A 21,833-nucleotide genomic window follows, 5' to 3' on the forward strand; every position below is an offset into this window, starting at 1 on the left:
ACCACTAACCAACCAACTTAGCGGTATATTTGCTTAAAAAAATGCACGTAGAGAAAGGGGCCCTATTGAATTTAGAGAATGGAATTTCAGAAAGTTTTCTTTCTCGTTGTATTGATTCTATACCGTGCCGTTGGCTTTATACAAGTATATGTTGTAAAAGAAATAAGAAAAGAAACTACTATAGTTACACTTGTCCTATTTCTATTCACTACAATATAACAAATATAACTAACTACTCCCTCCGTTTCGATTTATGTGAACCTATTTCTTTTTTACTTGGTGCCAAAAAAATGACCCTTTTTCTTATTTGGGAACAATTTACCTTTATGCAATAATTTATATCCACACAAAATTTATGTGCCTTCTTTTACACCATAAGTTTAAAAGTCTTATCTCTTTTCTTAAATTTCGTACCCAATCAAATAGGTTTACAAAAGTTAAAACAGAGGGAGTAATATTCTTCCTACGTGGCAAGAAATTCACACATGCAGGCAACTTCTAGAATATTCCTTCAACACAGCTGGCCTATGTTATATCTGGACGGTCATAATTCAACCATCGTAAAAATCATTTATCATCACGATTGCTCTACGTATTTCAGTCTTTATCTGAGAAGACTGAGTTTGACCGAGAGATATAGGGTCCAAATATTTGGACATTACTTTACCCTTCTGATCCGATGCACATGAAGCTTTCTTCTTCAACCCTTCTCTGTGGGAATCCATAGCCTCCACAACTTTGTCTCCTTTGTCAAATCCACAATGAGAATCGAAAAAACATTGTGATTCTATACACCTCCCCCCAAACACACCTCAAGTTGGAGGGGAAAGAAGTGACACACAACTTGCAAATGATGGATATGTGAGATGGCCCAGCCAAAGGTTTGGTTAAAATATTCGCAAATTGTAATACTGAAGGGCCGCAGGGAAGTGAAATTAGCCCTGATAGCAATTGTTGTCGCACAAAGTTGCAGTCTAATTTGACATATTTTGTGCATTCATGAAAAATAGGGTTACAAGAGATATTAATAGCCACCTGGCTAGCCAACCAAGTCAGCTCAGTAGTAACCTTCCGCATAGATCTATACTCAGCTTCTGCCGACGAAAGAGAAATATAGGGTCATTTTTTGAACTTTCACAAGATGGGTGACCCCCCCCCCAAACTGATGAAAATACACTCACTGATCATCGAGAATATAGACATTATGTCCTGTCATAATCGCAATAAGCAACCAGTAAAAACGAAGGGGCTGCATTTAAGAATAATTCATATTCTGGAACTGTTCGTAAATAACTCAATACTCAAAGACCAACAGAAAAATGACTCACACAACGACTCTGCATGTATCAGTTCAAAATCAGGACAACAAAAGAAAGGTCAGGCCCTGTATGTGTGAGGTAATTGAGTTTTCCAATAAGTCGTCTCCATATGATGGGATCAACAAGCAGTGTACCTAAATTAATAGACAATTTCGAACAAGGATCAAGAGTTGAGGAAGCTGAAGTCAGATGACTGCAATCGAACTCTATAAGTAAGTCTAAGGTAAATTTTCTTTAACTCAGAATAATCACATGTTTTTATCTCAATATTTACATTCCTAAAAAAATAGTGTAATCCTCTAAGATCCTTAATGCAAAATTTTGCATATAGAAAGCCCTTCAACTCTGTGAGTTCTTTAGGATGATTTTCTGTTATAAAAATATGATCCACATATACTGCCATAATAGTTATAAGGTCACATATTTTTTTGAGGAATAAAGAGTAATCATTTAGTGAAGAACAATAACCTTCGTAACTTAAAGAACCAACAAGCCTGACATACTATTTCTCGGAGGCTTGCTTCAAACCATACAAATTCCTCTTTGATATGTACAAAAGATTAGGATTATGAGGGCGCAAGACTGCATAGAACTTCATATGGAACTTTTTCTGTAGATCCCAATACAAAAAGGCATCGTTAACATCTAACTGAGAGATAAGCCAATCCTTCTTGACTGCAATAGCTAGTAAGCATCTAATTGCAGTTATTTTGACCACTAGGAGAAGGTCTCATTGTACTCAATGCCTTCTCTATGAATATCACTCCTTATTATTAATCTTGCCTTTAGTCTATCAACTGATTCATCTGTATTATGCTTTACCTTGTAAACACACTTACCACGTAAAGCTTTTTTACTTGGTGGTAAATCTATCACTTTCTAGGTTTGGTTTGCTTGTAAAGCTTTCATCTCTGATTCCATGGCTTTCTTCCAGCCTAGATGAAGTGAAGCTTGGGGTGAAACTAATAGGTTCAGTTGCATTTATAATGAAATTTAACCATTGTTGGTTGTGAAGTGAGAGTGCATCAAAAGACAAAATGAAAAGTCGTATAGGTTGCCCAAGACTAGTTGAATAAACATCTGTGAGATAGATGTTAAAAACATAATCTTTTAGATATTCAGGCATCTTACTTACTCCTTCTGATTTTCTAACTAGTAGGATATGAAAAAGGAACTGGATTGTTCTAATTATGATGAGAGATAATTGGGCAGTTCTGAATGGGTGAAAGACTGCTTTGCTGGACTAGGGATAGGACTGTTCTAAGGGCTAGTGGTGTGATTGGGCGAGGATGGTAGAGTGAGATTCTGATCATTAGGTTGAATTGTATCAAGTGAACTAGGAAAGAGAGATTGAGGTTTCTCCACATGGTTGGCAAAAGGAAAAGTAGCTTCATGAAAATGCACATTTCTAGACACTATGATCTTTGTAGTGTCTAGTTCCAAGAGTTTATACTTCTTCCCTCCTTGAGGATACCCTAGAACTACGCATTCCTTAGCCCTTAGCTCAAACCTTTTCTTGTTTTGTGCCAAAGTGAATGCGTAGCCTAGGTACCCAAAACTTCTCAAGTGTGCATACTTAGGAAGTTCTCTAAAAATCACTTGATATGGCGACTTTCCTTTAAAAGCCCTAGAAGGAATTCTGTTAATTAGGTATGTAGTTGTCAGCACACATTCACCCTAATAACTGGTAGGAACTTTAGATTGGAACATCCCCTTATTATATTTAATAAATGCCCATTTTTCCTTTCAACCACCCCATTATGTTGAGCGGTGACAACACCCTATTTTGATATAAAATTCCTTGAGATGATAAAAATTCTGAACTGGCAAATCCTTTCCCCAATTCCAATGCATCATCTGATCTAATTATTATACCTTTCATATTAAATTGTCTCTCAATCATTCTTAAAAAATATTGTTGACACTAAAAACATTACTTTTAATAGCCAACAAGTATGTCCATGTTGCGCTACTAAAATCATCTACAATAATGAAAAAAATACTTATATCCATTATAAGTGGAAACCTTGTAGGTTTCCTAAGTATCTAAATGAATAGGAAAAATATCCTTTTTATTTAAATTTGACTCACTCTGAAAAGTAATCTAGTTTGTCTTCCCAAAAGACATATATCACAAGAATAATCAGAAGTAGGCAGTGTAACGACCCGATCGATCGTTTGGAGTGTTGTAGCCCATTCCCCCATTTACTGCTCCTTTTGTGCTTTATAATTGTTATATGACTTACCGAGTTAGTTGATTCGGGTCCGGAGAGATTTCGAAATGAAATAAGAAACTTAGTCTCATAATTAAAAGCTTAAGTTGAAAAAGTTGACAGAATATTGACTTATATGTAAATGACCCCGAATTTGAGTTTTGACGATTCCGTTAGCTCCGTTGATTGATTTTGGACTTAGGAGCGTGTCCGGATTATGATTTGGAGGTCCATATCAGAATTAGGCTTGAAATGACGAAAGTTGAAATTTTGAAAAGTCTGACCGGGAGTGGACTTTTTAATATAGGGGTCGGATTGGATTTTCGGAAGTTGAAGTAGGTTCGTGGTATCATTTGTGACTTGTGTGCAAAATTTGAGGTCAATCGGACGTGATTTCATAGGTTTCGACGTCGTTTGAAGAATTTGGAAATTTCAAACTTCATTAGGCTTGAATTGGGGTGCGATTCGTGTTTTGATGTTATTTGAGGTGATTTGAACACTCGACTAAGTTCGTATCGTGTTTTAGGTCTTGTTGGTATATTTGGTTGAGGTCCTGGAGGCCTCGGATTAATTTTGGATGGTTAACGGACTTGGAATTGAATTTGAGGAACTGCTGAAGTTTGGTGTCTGCTAGTGTGATCGCACCTACGAGGGTTTTGGCAGTAGGTGCGATGCCGCAGGTGCGGCAAGTGGACCGCAGGTGCGGAGTAGAAGGGAGTCAGCAGAGGTCGCAGGTGTGATGGGTTTTCGCACCTGGGATTGTGCAGATGCGGGCTAGGTGTTGCAGAATGGGAGGCAACTGGGTTAGTGGCTTCGCAGAAGCGCTGGTTTTTCCGTAAAAGCATACGCGCAGGTGCGAACCCAGGCTCCACAGGTGCAGGAATGCCTGGGCAGAACCTATTTAAGCGAGGGTTCCGAGCTTTTTCACCATTTCTAACATTTTGAACTCAGATTTTGGAGATTTTTTGAGAGGATTTTCGAAAGGGATTCTTGAGGTAAATTCCTTGTGTTCATTTTTATTTAATAATATTGTTCCCTATTGATTCCTACCTAGTTTGTGAGATTTTGAGGTGAAAATTGGGGGTTTGATGCTAGGGATTTGGAGAGTTAATTTTTGGAATTTGAGTGGAGATTTAAGGCCGAATTTTTATAAATTTGGTATGGTTATACTCGTGGTTAAATAGGCTTTCGGGTTTTGTGACTTTTGTTAGATTTGGAGATGTGGTCCTGGAGGGGGGAGGCATTGACACAATTTCAGATTTTTGAATTATAGCTTCACAATTTCTTGTAGAATTGATTCCTTTAGCTCGTATTGATTGTATTGTACTCCTTGTGGCTAGATTTGGGTAATTTGGAGGCCGATTTACAAGGCAAAGGCATGTTGGAGTAGAGTTTTGCTCAGATTGAGGTAAGTAACACTTCTAAACTTGGTTCTGAGGGTTCGAAACCGCAAATTATGTGTTATGTGATTGGTGTTGAGGTGACACACATGCCAAGTGACGAGCGTGCGGGCATGCACCGTGAGAATTGTGACTTGGTCGATTCCATGGCACTGTATAGCGGTCCTATCTTGTTGATATCTGTGTTTTCACCATGTGATAAAATAATTGAGCTGTTAATCATGCTAGAGATCATGTTTAGGCTATATGTTGGTACTGTTGGGATGCATAGTGGTCGTTTATTGTTGTTGACTTACTAGTTTCATTGATATTTCATACTCAGTCATATTCATTCATTTCATATCATATCTTAGTCTCTGTTGTTATTTATTGATACATCATATCATCATATTCGGGCTAGTTTCATGACATTGTGAGCCCGTTGTTGATACCCAATTTTTTCCTATATATTTTCAATATGCAAAATACCTTCAAAATAGCATATATATGCATATGTCCAAGTGTTTTATTATTTTTTCATAATTTTTAAAGGTTTTCAAATCAATTTATTTCCCTCTTTTATCCATAAAAAACCCAATAATTATTTTTAAAATTATTATTTTGGTAATTCATTTGTTGGAATTTTATATTTATACTAAAATATAGCTAAGGTAATTTTTTTTGCATATTTTTACAAATTTATTTAGTATTTTAAAGCTAAATTGCATATAATTGCAATATTAGCCCTTTTAAGATTCAATTGTATTTTATATTCATAAAATTAAGTCCAGTATTTTTAAATAGTTAATTATATGTTATAAATTATTTTAGTGCTTTCAATTTATTTCTAGAAATTAATTTACTATTTTTTATAATTTTAAAAGGGGAAAATTGTCTATTTAAATAATAGCCCAATTACATTTCAATTTTAGCCTAAATGCGACCCCAAATTAAACCCAATTTCCCCGGCCCAATTTCATTTAAACCCGACCCCTAACCCAATTAAACGACCCAACCTGGATTCCCCTACCTACCCTTTTGAATACAGGCCGTTGATCATTTAGATCAACGCCCACCATTCGCCCTTCCATAATTAAACTCAAAAGACCCCTAAACCTACCTCATTCTTCACCAAACTCCGCCCTTGAATCCCTATTCTCTCAACTCTCTCTGAAACCCCTCAGGAACCTTAGCCACCGCCATCTAATTTCACCATAATTCGCCTTAACCCCCTAATCCATGGCCTCTCATGGCTATTGGAGGTGTGTATCAGCCTCCTATGGCTCTTGGGTGTTTGTTTCTGTGGTTTCATGGCTAGACCTCGAAGGGATTTGGTCCAGTCCTTGCTCGACTTCTGTTCATGGCCTTTCTCAGGCCATCCATGACCTTTCTCCGGTCATTCATGGCCTTTCAAGGCAGATCCTTGACTCTCCTGGTTAGATCAGTGACTTTCAAGGTCTTTCTCACCTTTTCTGGGTTTTCCGAAACCCTAATCTTTAAGATCTTTCATTTTTTAGATCTACCATAGATATGTGCTTGCTATGAATTTCTTAAGTGTTTTCTTGAAGGTTCTTCAACTTTTCTTTCAAAACGACTCTTCATTTTCCGACGATTAAGGTTTTCCTTTAAGTTTTTCAAAAGATCTCTTCTCAGATTTTAATGTTGTTTGTGATTTTTCTATGTTTAAAACGACTTGCTCATGTTGTTCTTCTATCTATTTCAGCAAGCTGAAAACCCTAGTTCCCTCTTTGTCCTATCCGAGTTCTGAAATTGTATGCTTATTTTAAGTTCTTTGTTTCTGACTCTCTTCTCCTTGTTTGACTTATCTGATTTGAGTTCTTTTCATCTCTCAAACTCGACAACTGTCGAAGCCCTAATTTCTTAAAGGGGGTTTTCTCACCTATTTCTACTGTGAGACCTTTACCTTTTTTTGACTCTCTTTACCTGCTACTATGTTCTTCTTCATTGTTGATTTTATGTGACTACTTGACCTACTTGACTGCTGTGCTTCGAATATTTTCCTTACTACTGAATCCTAGCTTATTTCTTCCACTACTGTATGTTTGTGTTATCTCTTTTGCCAATGTATTTGGTCTTGCATGTCTGATGCTTCTGTTCACTCTATTTATATACTAAAGTATATTTCTTGTTTGATCTTGACCTTGTGACTGATTACAAAAGCTTTTCTTTTATGAAACCTAATTTCACTCGCCTGTTTAAAATTAATTGATTCCTTTCCCTTTACTGTGATGTTTTACCTTGCTGAATCTTTTCCCAAAATAAGCATATTTTGTACTTAGACTTGATTGTTTACTTCATGCTTTTACTACCCCTTATATGGCAATAATCAATCTGTATCAAGCTGATTTCTTTCCTTAAGTAATCACTGTTAGTATCCATTAAGCAGTGATTCCTTAATTAAAGGGAATCACTTGTGTTAATTGATTCTGACTTGTGATTGTTTCCATGTTAAGACTTTACTTATTACCTTACTTTTCACTCGTTTTCAAAAGCTATAAATATCCTGCAACCTTTTTCTTTCAAACACACGAACAATTGAGTTCAAGAACACACACTTACACTCAAAAATTTCTCTCTTTTCTCTTCTACTACTTTTGCTACTGCTTTGTCTAGCCGGTTGAAAGCCAAAGCTAGACTGTGGAATCTTGCTTATTTCTTTCTTTCGGCACTTTGCTTCTCTACTGGTATGACCTAGTTAATCTTCAAGAATCAACAACAACATGTTTCTTTAGCAGTTTCAGTTTTCCCTCACTCTTGCCTGCCTTATGTTTATGCAATCAAGTTGCATTACTAAGCATGCTGTAATCTGCTCCTTCCCCTTCTAAATTAATGTTTTCCCTTATGTATGTACTCTGTCAGTCACTTGTTATGTGATTTGCTAACTTATGAATCCCAAACCCCCATATCCCCCTATGTGTTTGTGTTCTTTGGCTGGTTTGTGGGCATGCCAGCATTATTTATTGCTGTACATGACCAAACCTGACCCCAATGCTTCATGCAATATAATCCGAAAACCCCTGGCCCCTTTGTGTAACTGCTGATTCTGTGTAGTTTGAGTTTTATTACAACTGTTTTCAAATCACCCTTACCACTTACTATTCTCAACCCAGTTTTAAATAAATCTCTGTTTCTGCACTTCCACTATATTCTTAAAATCTAGGTTCTGCCCCTCTTGTGCGAGCCTTGCCTTGGGACCCTTGAGCTCTCTCTGAACTTGGATACATAAGGGCTGGCCCTTCCACACTGCACTCATCTCTATCTGGTTATGCAAACCTGGGTGTAAGCACTGCCCGGGGTCCCTTGAGACCCTTAGGGAACTTTGACACACCTAGGTCTGAGAAAGGCTTTGAAACAAGTGGCATTTGAGGTGGTTTATTCCATAACTCAGAGAGGAAGTCAGAATCAGGCTTCCTATGGTTGTAACTTCTTATTTTACACTTTTATGATAAATTCAGTATTTGGTATATAGTAATTTGTAACAAATATTGGAGTTGGCTAGTGAAAAGGGATGGGGTAATTATGCATGTTTTAGCTATTAGAAGGGTAGAGAACATGCCTATAGAATATGTTCTGTTTTAATTCAAGTTTTGCATGCTTTACTTTCACGCAAAATAGAGAACATGCCTATAGGATCTACTCTGTTTTAACTCAAGTTCTGCATGCTTTACTTTCACACAATTAGATACCATGCCTATAGGACCAAAATCAGCTTTTAATACGTAGATACCATGTCTATAGGAATTAAAATTAGCTATAATAGAGATCATGCCTATAGGATCTAAATCAGTCTAGTTAAAATCAGTTTGACTCATGCATGTCTGAATCAGATTAAATAGTTCACTCTCTTCGTGTTAATTAATACGATTTAGAAAGCATGCCTATAGGATCCAAATCGCCTTTTTAAAATTAACTACTGCTTTACTGCATTCCTAATCAGTAATAGACATCATGCTTATAGGACATCACCAATACACACTTAGGCAAGCCTTAGGTAGTAATGATAAAACTGAATCCGCCTTTGTTAATTAGCAACTACTACAACCAGCAGGCAGACCTGATTCAGACTTCTTATCTGAGCTATGTAATAAATTTGGGTCTGCTCCAACAATTAAAATACCCCCTGAATTAGTACTTTAAATTCTGACCCTAACTGTGTTTAAGTCATGCTATTTATGTGCATTGTCTGTGGAGGTATACATGAGCCTCTTATTTGTTTATATGTTTTCCCCTAATATGCAGTCCTACGTGCTTTGTATGTTGGCTTAGCCTTTTTACCTTTATAACCCAAGAGTCAGCCTAAAATTCTCCCTTTTATAGGAATAGTAGTCCTAAATTCTTCCGGGACTGATAGGAATAGGACAAGTAATAGCATGCGATAGAGGTTGAGACCAATCCGCGCTTTAATACCTTAACGGGGTAGGAAGGGTAGATATGGATATGATGATCGGTGCGCTAATACCACGTGTATCCCCTCTTCTGAGGAGTATCATGTCGGGTATCGCATTGATGTGATCCATATTATAAATAAACCTAGGACCCCCCTCCTTTTATATTCTCAAGTATTTGTAGAACTATAACTCATTTTCAAAATTTGCCTTTTAATTGTTTTAAAACTCTTGTGTGTTTAAACGTAAATCCCTACTATTTGAGCCTATATTTGTCTATCTGCTAATTGTGCAAAATTCACAAGATTTGTTTGGCCGGGAACCACACTAGTGGATCCTGAGGGGTGCCTAACACCTTCCTCTTAGGATAATTTCAAGCCCTTACCCTATCTCTGGTTATCAAACAAACTTAGAAATGAACCCTATAGGTGTCCTAATGCACCTTAAATCATTAGGTGGCGACTCTTCAAATGCAAACCCAGTTCCCAAAAGGAATGAGTTGTCACATACCCAAAATGTCATAAACCCGATCTTTCGATGCAAAGAGGGAAAAAGGGGCACGACAGCATGGCGACTCTGCTGGGGATACTTAGGCTTTTAGCACTTCAGATTGTTCTTGTGAATTTGTACCCTCCGTTATGTGCAATTACCTTTTTAATTCCTTTAAGCGTTTAATTTCTTTTCAAAAGTAAAACTAACATGTCTTCTTGTTTCTTTCCTTTATTGCTGCTTTAAATTATGAAACTGCTGTATTTATCGCTTTCTTAACGTGCAAATACGTGCCAACATGTTTTACTTATTGCATAATCCTGCTCAACATCATACTCCATTCGTGCCAAACAAATACTATAGCAACGCTTATAATGAGTGGTTGCGCGCTTCCTATATCATTACCCCTAAATTCGAAAAGGCATATTTGCGGTAAAACTAGTCGATCAGTGGTGCAGTCGACAGTTCCGTGCCTTCCCCCTTGCGTTGTCCGCTCAAGGGTACCAGTCTAAAACCCCATAGAAACCTTACTCTGTTCAAATTGTGCATGCATCATGGTCAAACCTAGCCGGGTCAGTTATGTTGTCCATATAATGATCCTTTAAGATATCCTTGTCCAAAGTCCACTGTTTTTCCCTAAACCCAAGCGGACATCACCACGTTCTGTGTATTTATTTGGAGAACTAAATGCTTCATGCTAATTGTTGGTATTAAATAGTAGAGTCTGGCAGGGGTAAGGGCCTAACCTTATTTGTTTTGCAGAAATATGAGGCACAAAGTCCCTAGATTCGACATGGTCACCAACATCCACCCAAGACTGCTAAGCTGGTGGAAAGATCTTCACTATAGTGATCAAACTCTCGTAATATCTGGGAAATCTACCATCCCTTCTGGAGATCCAACCTAACAACAAGATCATAGAAGCTGGCACACTGTTTTGGGATTGTGAAAGGGTTGTATTCCGCTTTGGGGACATTGAAATGACACCCTTGCTAGAGGATATAGGAGGATTGGCCAGTCTAGTGTGGGAAACTCCGAGTTTGTTAATGCCTAAGAACCGCAAGGGCAAGGGTTTCCTCAAAATGATGGGTTTGAAGAAGAACCCAGAATTGACATGTCTGAAGGAATCATACATCCCTTTTGACTACTTGTATGAAAGGTATGGTCACAGCAAATCCTACCGTACCTACCCTGACGAATTCCCCATCACATCCTTGGGGCACATTCATCGTAGGATTTTCGTCTTCATGTTTTGTTTCTTGGGGTTGATCGTATTTCCGATGAAGAAAGCAAGAATCCATACCAGGCTGACTATGGTAACTAAGACCCTAATGGAAGGGATTGGTGGGTAGCCATTCAGGATCGTGCCCATGATCATTGCGGACATATACCGAGCCTTGGAGAAGTGTCAATGAGGAGTAAAGCACTTCGAAGGCTGCAATTTATTACTTCAACTCTGGCTCATGGAGCATCTCCAAAAAGGCGAATACCGACAAGAAATTCAGTGAAGGGACCAGGATGATCACATTGCTTTCCATCATCCAAAGCGAATGAATTACGTCCCCGATATGTTTGCTCAATCGGAGCATGCTAAAGGATGGTTCGAGCTATTTGATAATCTGGCAGAAGAACAGGTTCAATGGATGTTTGAGTAGTTCCGGACCGAGGAATTCATCGCCCAATCTAGAGATGCACCTTTTCTGATACTGATTGGTCTGAGGGGAACATATCCTTACGTCCCTCTCTGAGTTGTGAGACAAGCTGGTAGGAAGCAGGTTATACCCAGGGTCGACAAGATGAGTCATTTTTGGGCTGACTTCTAGAATGATGATAGTCCTTACAAGTGCAAGCTCAGGATATGTGGCACTGCAAGATCATAATGGGGAGAGATACCATCAAGCTAGACAGGTATCATGCTGGTTGCGCTCCTTTCTACTCCGGTTGGTTGGAAGACAATCATGATGGTCTGGGCCAGCCAGGGTTTGCTCGAGGTCACAGGATTATAGATGAAAGGGCCGAGGCATAGGTCAAATACAACCAAATGCGCAAAAGGATCCGAGAGTATGAAAGTGAACACCGCGAGATACAGGAGTCCAACCAAAAGCTGATTGAGGAATGGAAGGACATGGCTGTCAGTGCCAACAAGCGACTAGGATACTTGGAGCGAGGCATAGTGGAATTGGAAAGAAAGTTTCTCAAAAGGGTCGAAGATTGCCAAAATGCTGAAGGGACAGAAGGCGGACTCCTAGCCAGAGCATACCTGTTGCTGAGACTTTGCGAGTTGGGGAAGCTGTTCAACGGAGCCAAGGATGCCGAATCTGGGGAAGGTCCTTCTGGGACCAAGTAGATAGGAGTTTATCTTTTCGCTTTATAAATTGTAATAAGGTCAATGGCCATTAGTGACTTATTATTTCCTGTTTATTTAGTGTCAATTTGGGATTCGTCTATTTTTATCAACAAAATGAGGCATTTAGCATCCTAAGTTCTCCAAATCAATTTGTCGCTAGGCCTACCTCGGGCACAAAGAGGTCCCCAAATTAGGACGCGCTTTACATTCCCGCATTATGTGTTTAAATATTGCAATACATTTTATGATCCTCACTAACTTGATTACCTTTGTTTTTATTTTTTGTTTTTATTATTCCCTTCCCCGAAGGTTAGTTCGTGCACTCTGGCAACATCATCCTATTCCACGAAATCCAGGGGCCCTCCACCCACTCCTCCTCTTAGTCCTATTAAAAACAAGAACAACGGCAAGATTGAAGATTTGAACAATGTCAGAAAGGAGAATCCAACTGAACAGGTTGCGGCCACTAATGGCCATGGTACTCAGGTTTATCGGGAGAATGTATCCCAGCTTGAACAAAAGCTGTCAAAATTCCAAGAAGAGCTCGAGCAGGTTCGGAATCAGGCAAGCCTGTCATTTTTCCTCAGCACCCCAGATATCAATTTCCCCAATACTCAAAATCCTACACCGCCTCAAAATATCCCAAAGCAACAAAATCATCCCGCTCCTCACCATCACACTATTCTACCAAAGACCCAATGCAACACCTGCCATACCCCAAACAATACTCCGCTACTCATCCCGAAACCCCAAAACTCCACAAACGACCACTTTCACACCCACCATAACACCCCTATCTATGTGAAGACCATGCCACACTCCACCCAACCTATATCAAGCATACTTGAGTCGGATGAAAAGGATCTGCTTATCAGAAACCTGGCTGAGGAACATAAGAAATTGACTAGCCAGATTCAGGGCGTTGAAGGAAGTTAAGGAATTGAGGGGCTGAACTACGAGGATCTCTATATACAACCTGATGTTGAGCTGCCAGAGGGGTACCAACCTCCTAAGTTCAAGATGTTTTATGGTACGGGTGATCCAAGGGTCCATTTGAGGACGTACTGTGACAAGCTGGTTGGAGTAGGGAAAGACGAGAGAATCCGCATGAAGCTATTCATAAGGAGTCTGAAAGGAGATGTGTTGTCCTGGTACATCAACTAAGATCCAAAAAAGTGGTCAAGCTGGGTAAGCATGGCGTCCGACTTTATGGACAGGTTCAAGTTTAACATAGAGAATGCGCCAGATGTGTTCTATATTCAAAATCTAAAGAAGAAGCCTGCAGAAACGTTTTGCGAGTACGCTACTCGCTGAAGGTCCGAAGCTGCCAAGGTCAGACCTGCCTTAGAGGAGGAACATATGAACAAATTCTTTGTCCGGACCCAAGACCCACAATACTATGAGCGATTAACGATGATTGAAAGCCACAAATCTTCCGACATTATCAAACTGGGTGAAAGAATTAAAGAGGGTATCAAAAGCGGTATGGTTACAAACTTCGAGGCCTTGCAGGCTACCAATAAGGATATATAATCCGGTGGTGTATCTAAGAAAAAGGATGTGGGAGCCATAATGGTTGCATAGAGGACCAAATCTCCCATCCAATACCAAACTTATCCAACACTTCCACTCACATATCAGCCGACTCCGAACTACCAAGCACCCTCACCCTCATACCAAGCTCCACCACCAACTTATAAATCACCTCCACCTCCTACATATCAACCTACTTCACCCACATACTCCCAACCCGCTCACGTCTACCAAACCTATAATGCTCAACCATCCCACTATTAATCACTCCTGCACACCAAAACTTCCCTAGACCTCAATCTAATTTTGATCACAAACCCCCAAAACAATATACAACCATTGCCGAACCCATTAACCAGTTGCATGAAAGACTCAAAGCTACTGGTTATATTACCCCCATCCCTGCTACAACCCCTGAGAACCCTTCTCAATGGGTTAACCCAAACAAATCCCGTGCATACCAATCCGGCATGAAAGGGCACACCATCGATGAATGCCGTTCTTTGAAAGACAAAATCCAGTCCTTAATTGATAACAAGATCATTATGGCAAAGGAACCTGCGCCGAATGTCCGCAACAACCCTCTGCCAGACCATAAGGGTGGAGGTATCCACATGATTAAAATAGAAGATGACTAGGATCCCGAGGGATCAATCGGGTTGATCACAGAAGGCGATGACCCAAAGAAGCCAATAGTTACTCTCAATCCAATCATAGTCCAGATTCAACCATCTGAGGACACTGAGGTAAATATGTCTATGCCACTTGAATTTGAAACAACGTCATCTGCAAAGACACCAGCACCAATTGAGGTCGAATTCATGTCTCCGGCAAATGCACCCGCACCATTCGAGGTTGCAGTTTTGCCACCCAAGGCACATGCTCCGTTCGGAGTAAGGATAGCCAAGCCGATCCCAGTGGCAATGTCGACTATGACACCATTCCATACAAAGGCTGTTGTGAGCACGTGATTTTTGCCCTATATGAATTATTCCATAGATTCAACAAAATAATTTTTCTTTATTATTTGCAATTTCGTAGATTTTCGTAGCATTTTTTGTTATAGTTTGCATTTGTCTCTGCACGTTCATTTTATTTAATTCATGAAAATACAAAAATACACTGCATTTGCGTTTAGGATTTATTTTCACATTTTAAGGTTAATTATTAAATTAGGTGTTTTATTTAAAAAATGAAAATCATAAAATTGGTTTAATTATGCATTTCTTGCATTTTAATTATAAATCAATAATTTCCCTTTTAATTTAGAAGTAATTAATTCTTGTAAATATTACATTAGGTTTTTAGTTTAATTTGGTAAATTAATTATTTTTAGGAGTTTTTAATTTAAGTTTTAATTAATTAAAAAAGGGAAAAGAAAAACAATTAAATAAAAGAAAAGGAATAGAAATGAAGAAAAGGAATTTGGGCCAAAATTAATTGAACCATATCGAAGCCCAAACGTTTTGCCCTGGAACACGCCCAATATTTGGCCCAAACCCGCCCCAATATCTGGTCCAGCCCCACCGCCTATCCAAACGACCCCGTTTTGAAACCTTCGATTTGGGCCATTGATTTTGTTTAATCGGATGGTTGGGAACTATGGGTTTGATAGTATATAGTTGTCTGAATCTCGCACCCCCGTCTCACCTCTCTCATTTCTTCTCTTCAGAGACGACCCAAGCGAAACCCTAATCCGCCGCCCTAATTCCCACCGCCTTAGCCCGGCAGCGCCACCTTCGTTCGACACCAAAATCACACCCCTGAACCCTCTCATCCTCTTCCCTCCCAATCTCAACCCAGTTCCTCTCGAATCCCTCTCGATCTCTTCGAATCCCAAATATGATTTCAGAACCCTAGAATATCAAGTCACCTTATCTTTGACTCCATTGGCATGCATGACCATGTGACTTCGTTTATCTCAAGTTTGGAGCTTTGGTTCATCACAAATTGAGGTTGTTCATTTGTTCTTGACAAAGAGCAAATGAATAACATTAGTTTTGTTGAATCAGTTTAGGTTCGTAGTTTTAGTTGGTAAGTCTTCTTCATTTTTTTTTCTTGTCTTTTCATTTTCGTGTTGTTTCACCTTCATACTTCTTTCTTTTGCTTTCGTTATGGTATAGATTGGGAATTTTAAATGGGTTGATTCCTTCGTCTGATTATCAGCATCATGAATAATTAGTTGTATTTAAAAGAAAAGCCATAGTCTGCCTTTGACCATGACAATTGAGTGTGTTGTGATTTTTTCATTGTCATTTGATTGTAGTATGATTGGATTTGATGTTAAAAGGTCAATTGGGATCTGAAGTTAGAATTAAGAATAGTAATCACGCCAAGTTGGCTTCTGAATCCACTTAGTAAAAGTTGAAATATGTGTTCTTGAGAACCCATTCGATCATTAATAAAATGTTTATGTACATATGCCGAGATTGATGGAGGTTTAGATAGCTCAGTACAATTCCTGTTGATTGAAGCTATTTGCGGTTATTTTGAATTAGTAATTTGTCATGTACAAAATCTGGCCATTGTGAGTGTCTTCTTTTAAAAAATTTTTAAGTGCCATTTTTGTTCTTGTTTGGGTTCCAAATGCACACCTTTGGCTTCCATCTGGTGTGCGTTTCATCAAGGCTTGGCCCTCCTTTTGGGCCCGAGTAGAATTTAACATGAAGCTTGTAATTCCATTGTCTTGTAGCCGTATTGGGCCATTGGGCTACTCATTAGACATAAGCCTCAGATGAGTGCTTGGATATCGAAATTGCTAGTTTGGCGGGTCGATTTTGAGCTTTAGTTTAGCACGATTTTCAATCTCTGCAATTAATTATATCAATCAATTGTTTTTTTTTAATTAGTAAAGTTGGGAGGTGAGCCATATTAGATGAGGCAAATAGCTTATGGACCTCCGAGATTTAGTTTGAATTTCCTTTTAAAATAGAAACTCGAGGTGTGCCATGCTGAACAAAACCTCAAATTGCATGGCCCTCACTTAATTAATCTCGTTCATCCTTAGAATTCAAGGCGTTCCATTTAGCGAATTTTCCATGGCCCTCGCAAAGCTGCAAATGCGTTAGTTTCTTTAGGCACGTATTCTAATAATATTACCTTCTTAAACTCGGGTGTGCATTTCATGTGACCCAAATTAAATCTCAAAACGTTGAATAAAATATGTTTAGGATTGTGGATGCATTTTATGTGGCACGATCCAAAGACGTGTTTTAAACGACGTTCAATCTTCTTTAAAATTGAATAAGAGCGGTTAAAAACTAAAATCTGCACATAGGTTCATAATTGTTTAAAATCGGATAATTAAGCCGAATATAACGGTTGAGAGACCGTGCTAGGACCACGAAACTCGGGAATGCCTAACACCTTCTCCTGGGTTAACAGAATTCCTTACCTGGATTTCTGGTTCGCGAACTATAATACAGAGTCAATCTTTTCCTCGACTCGGGATTTGAACCGGTGACTTGGGACACCACAAATCATCCCAAGTGGTGACTCTGAATCTTCAAATAAATAAATCCCATTTCGATTGTCCTTTAATTGGAAAAACTCCCTTTATACACCCTTCATGGGGTGTAGGTAAAAAGGAGGTGTGACAGCTTTGGCGACTCTGTTGGGGATCGAACCTAGAATCTCTGGTTCAGGGTTCAAGAATTCGAGCTTAGAATAATTGTTATAGTTGGCTTTATCCATTATCTGATTTTGTTACATGTTTGGGCCTAATGTGCTAAGTGTTGCTTTTATCGCTTTGATATTCTGTGAACTGTATATAAACTTCTACGAAACCCTTCTTCTCTCTGAGTCTTCTAAATCATGGAGGAGTGTGCACTTTGTGTGACTTCTCTTCTGTTAGAGTCATATCCCAAATTTTAGAACGAGGTTCAGACAAGTTGCAAAGCCGGTAAAGCTTCTGTATTCCCGGTACGCTGCCCCCCTCGGCTCGAGCTGTCCGCTCGGGTAAGCCAGGTCTAGAACAATAAACCCAGGTTTTGAACCTAGTATAACAAGACCTCATGCCGGATCCCCAGTAGGAATGTTTGTTTGCATCATGTGCATTTAACTTTGGAAACTCAACACAGGGGTTGGGTTTGTCTAGGACAGGTATACCAAAAATGAAAAAGACCATCCTGATGCATTTTACTTGCTACTTGTACATTTATTTGATTTGGACTTGCATGCTGACCGGCTTATGAATATTGGAAAAAGGCGAGAAAAGAGAAATAGCAGTGTAGAGAGTTAAGAGAGTTAATTACCTGTTTTGAGAAAAACCAATGTCCAGATAGCGCTGAAACTCTGCCGAATTTTTGAAAAAAAAAAACAAAATGAAAAATGAAAAAAATGAGTTTTGTTTTCAAAAATAGTTTGTTTTATTTGCCCGAACTATGCCAGTTTGATTCTCACAGGGTGTGAGATACGTAGGCAACCCCCATAGGGTCCAACTTCCTTTTGCAAAAATAGCCCAATAAGAACAAAATTTTTTATGATTATTGCAAATAAGTAAGGTGATGCCATTCTTGTCAAAAATAGTTGAATTTTCCTCAAAAGGGCGCCGGAAGACTGTTTTTGCAAGAACAACCACCTTTAGTCACTTTTAAAAAGTTTTGGCTAGGTTAGCCGACACAACCTTAAAATCTTCGTTTCGAAGTGTTGAAAGGCCGTATTGGCAAGGACGGATATTTTTGTGAAAATTTTGAAAAAATGGTCATTTTTCTTGAGTCAAAATGAGTCATAGTTTTCTTTTAATTAAAATCACCTTAATAAATGTGTAGGATGAGCACAATTCAAAATGAACCTTTCTCAGTCCGTGAAGAGATCCCTTTGGAGCTGCATATGTGGTGGCATGATTTGGGGGACGACAGCAGGAATGTTGTGACAAGAGCATTGGGCGGTCTTATCGGGCTCTTGAAGGTTAAGCCAAGAAAAGACGTTATTGAGGCCTTGATACCATTTTGGGACCCAGCACATAATGTATTCCACTTTGCTGATTTCGAGTTAACTCCTACACTGGAAGAGATAGCGGGCTATGCCGGTTTCGAGGGGAATCTTAGAAGTCAATACCCGGTAGCACCAAGAACAGTAACCCCTCACAAAATTCTGGACTTGTTAAGCATCAGTCGGGACATCCGAGACAGAAATTTGGCCAAAGGATTCTGTACCTTCTACTTTTTGTATCGACGTTACGGGAATCCCCGTGGCTTCGAAACGCTAGATACCGGTCTTACTCACGCGGGAAACCAAGACAAGTGGGAGGCTCGGAGAGGATTAGTTTTCATAGTGGCATTCCTGGGTATTTTGGTTTTCCCCAGAAAAGACGGGAATATAGAGTTGGGGCTTGTAGGGATAGCTGACTCATGATGAAAAAGGCAAATAGGACTATAGTGCTGTTGATCTTGGCGGAAATTTAACGAGCTCTGACCCTTTATCGAGAAGGAGGGAGGTTCTTTGAAGGGTGCAATATGCTATTACAACTATGGATGGAGGAACACCTTTGCCACCATCCCGGATACTTGAATTGTGGCATGACTGGCCTTGAATGCATCGAAAAACATGAAAAGCGGGTAGAGGGTTATGATTTCCCGGATGGTACGGAATCATGGCATGCTCATTTGAGATCTTTGACTGCAAACAAGATTGAATGGATGATCGGGTGGCTCTCGGTCAGTGAAGTAATCTATATGTCGGCTGAGGTGTGTTTTTTGCTGTTGATGGGTCTTCGGAGTATCCAGCCTTATGCTCCGCACAGAGTCCTACGTCAGTTAGGCCGATACCAGACCATCCCACATGATGAAGATTTGAGTCGGTAGGTCATTGAGTTAGAACCAAAAGCTGCCTTCCCAGAAGAAAAGGTGCGTCAGATTTGGCATCAGTGCAAATTCTTAGGGCCTAATACGCAAGTACGAGATCTATCCAGAGGCGAGGTAGAGCCTAGTTACAGTGCTTGGTATGGTAAAAGTGCCCGAATTCATCATGATCCCGAAAGTCCCGCAAAGAGACCCCATGTCCAACAGTTCACCGACGGAGCACAAGTGCAATGGGACTGGTTGACCAAAGAAAACGAGTACAGGGTTACCATAAGCAAATTGGAAAAACGAGTCAGAGAACTTCAATTCGAGAATAGTTTGCAAGCCGCGACGGACGAAGGAGAAAATAAAAACTAGCTAAAGAAAATGAGGCCCTTCGAGCCCAAATTCAGAAAATGAAAATAGCGGCAGAAAACCCCGCCCGAAGTGCCAAAGATGAAAAACTCATAGATAACCTGAGGCAGAAAGTGAGTGACCATAGTTTGATTTGAATAAAGCAGAAAGTGAACTAGCTAGGGCTCGAAAGCAATTGGCTAAAAACGCAGATGAACGAGCACACCTGGTTAAGCAGTTGAAAGAAAAGTACGACAATGAGGTCGTGGGATTAAAGAAAAGGGTCATCGCCACGGAAAACAAAATGATCAAACATGCGAAAAACTTCAAGGTTGAAAGAGACATTGTTATACATTGGCACAATTAGAAATAGATTTGCAACAACTTCAGGAGCAGAATCATATGGCCGAGCAAACTTTGGAAGCCAGGGCCTAGCAGATCGGGTGTTTGTTACAAGAAAAAGGTGTCATAAGAGAGAGAATTAGAAACATCGCCGATTACATTGTTGTTAAGTGCCAAGCCTGTGAGGATATGACTCACACCATCTTCTTCGCGACAGTGATGACATTTGTTAAACAGATAATGAGTGACTTGGATCGACTTCAAAGGGATCTTGCATATAGGCCCGCGGCGAGACCGAATGATGTCCCGCGGGCACCAGGAGCATTAATGTATTCATGATTTTTCATTTGAGTCTGTATTTCCTTTTCCGTTAGAGTCTGTCAGTTGTTTTGAGTCTGTATTTTTCTTTCTGCTGGAGTCTGTCAGTTGTTTTCGAGTCTGTATTTTCTTTGTTGGAGTATGATAGTTTATATTCGGAGTCTGTATTTCGTCTTTGCATCAGAGTCTGTTAGTTTCTTTTAGAGTCTGTTGGTTTTGAGTCTTTGTAATCAAAGCATTTGCTTTTTATGAAAATTAAAAATCCCAAAATGTTTTATTATTTACTTTCACACTTATCTCCTAGAACTACACTCGTTCTGATTCATGCGGGGTCATGATACTTAGGCAATCTCCATAGGATTCGACCATAACCAAAAGAAAAAGATAAGAAAAAGAAAAAGAGAGAGGAAAAACAAGAGAGAAAAGAAAAGAAAAGAAAAGAGAGAAAAATAAGAAAACCAAGAGAAAGAAACAATGGCAAAACAAGAGGGAAGTGAGAGGATAAAAACAAAGAAAAAGCAAAGGCCAGAATGAAAAAGAGAGAAAAAGGGGGAAAAGAGAAATTGCAAATGGAAATAAGGAAAAGTCGGAATGACGCAAGCAGCCGATCAAATGCATAATAGAAACGGTTAACTGCTTAGGTGCATTTATTTCCCAAAATGTGCGGTTACCAATTTGTTAAAGCCCTAATCACTAACAAGGTTGTTATTGATATACTGAGTCCAGGCAGGTGGTTAGTTGATTGGCATTCTGGTAACTCACTCCTACAACACCCGATCAATAAACAAGCTGAACATGGCCAACCAAGAACCGAAGACAAGTATTGTTGATCCATCAAAAGAGGTGGAAGAATTGGATATTAATACGATGAAGGAAGAGATGTATAAGTTAAAGCAACAAATGGCTAAAATGTACCAGGCCTGGGCAAGGGTCATCCACCACCGGTTTATCCTGCCAACCCTGCTTATATCCCACAATCGGCCCAACCTCAAGAGCCTCCCACTGTGAACTCATCTCCAGCCTTTCCCCTCTACCAACAATGCTATGGGGCCAATTCTCATACTTCTCAAGCTCTACCGCCCAAACAAGTTCCATACCCTCGTCCACCAGTCACTCCCGTTTTTGTGGCACCTCCACCTACTACATTACACCGATATTCCAGTGAACCTCTATTCCAGACTCACGACAACCAGTATTATCCCCCTGAACCCACCTTCAAAGTTCCGGAACCATATTCTTACACCCCTGATCTCGATCTCCCGGCAGAGACCGAGAAGCCACCTAAAAATCCCGAACATGAGGAGATGAACAGAAAGGTCAAAAGCTTGGAACAATCGTTTTGATATTTGAGGG

This window comes from Nicotiana tabacum, chromosome 5 (genome assembly GCF_000715075.1).
Source record: "Nicotiana tabacum cultivar K326 chromosome 5, ASM71507v2, whole genome shotgun sequence".
In the NCBI taxonomy this organism is placed as follows: Eukaryota; Viridiplantae; Streptophyta; class Magnoliopsida; order Solanales; family Solanaceae; genus Nicotiana; species Nicotiana tabacum.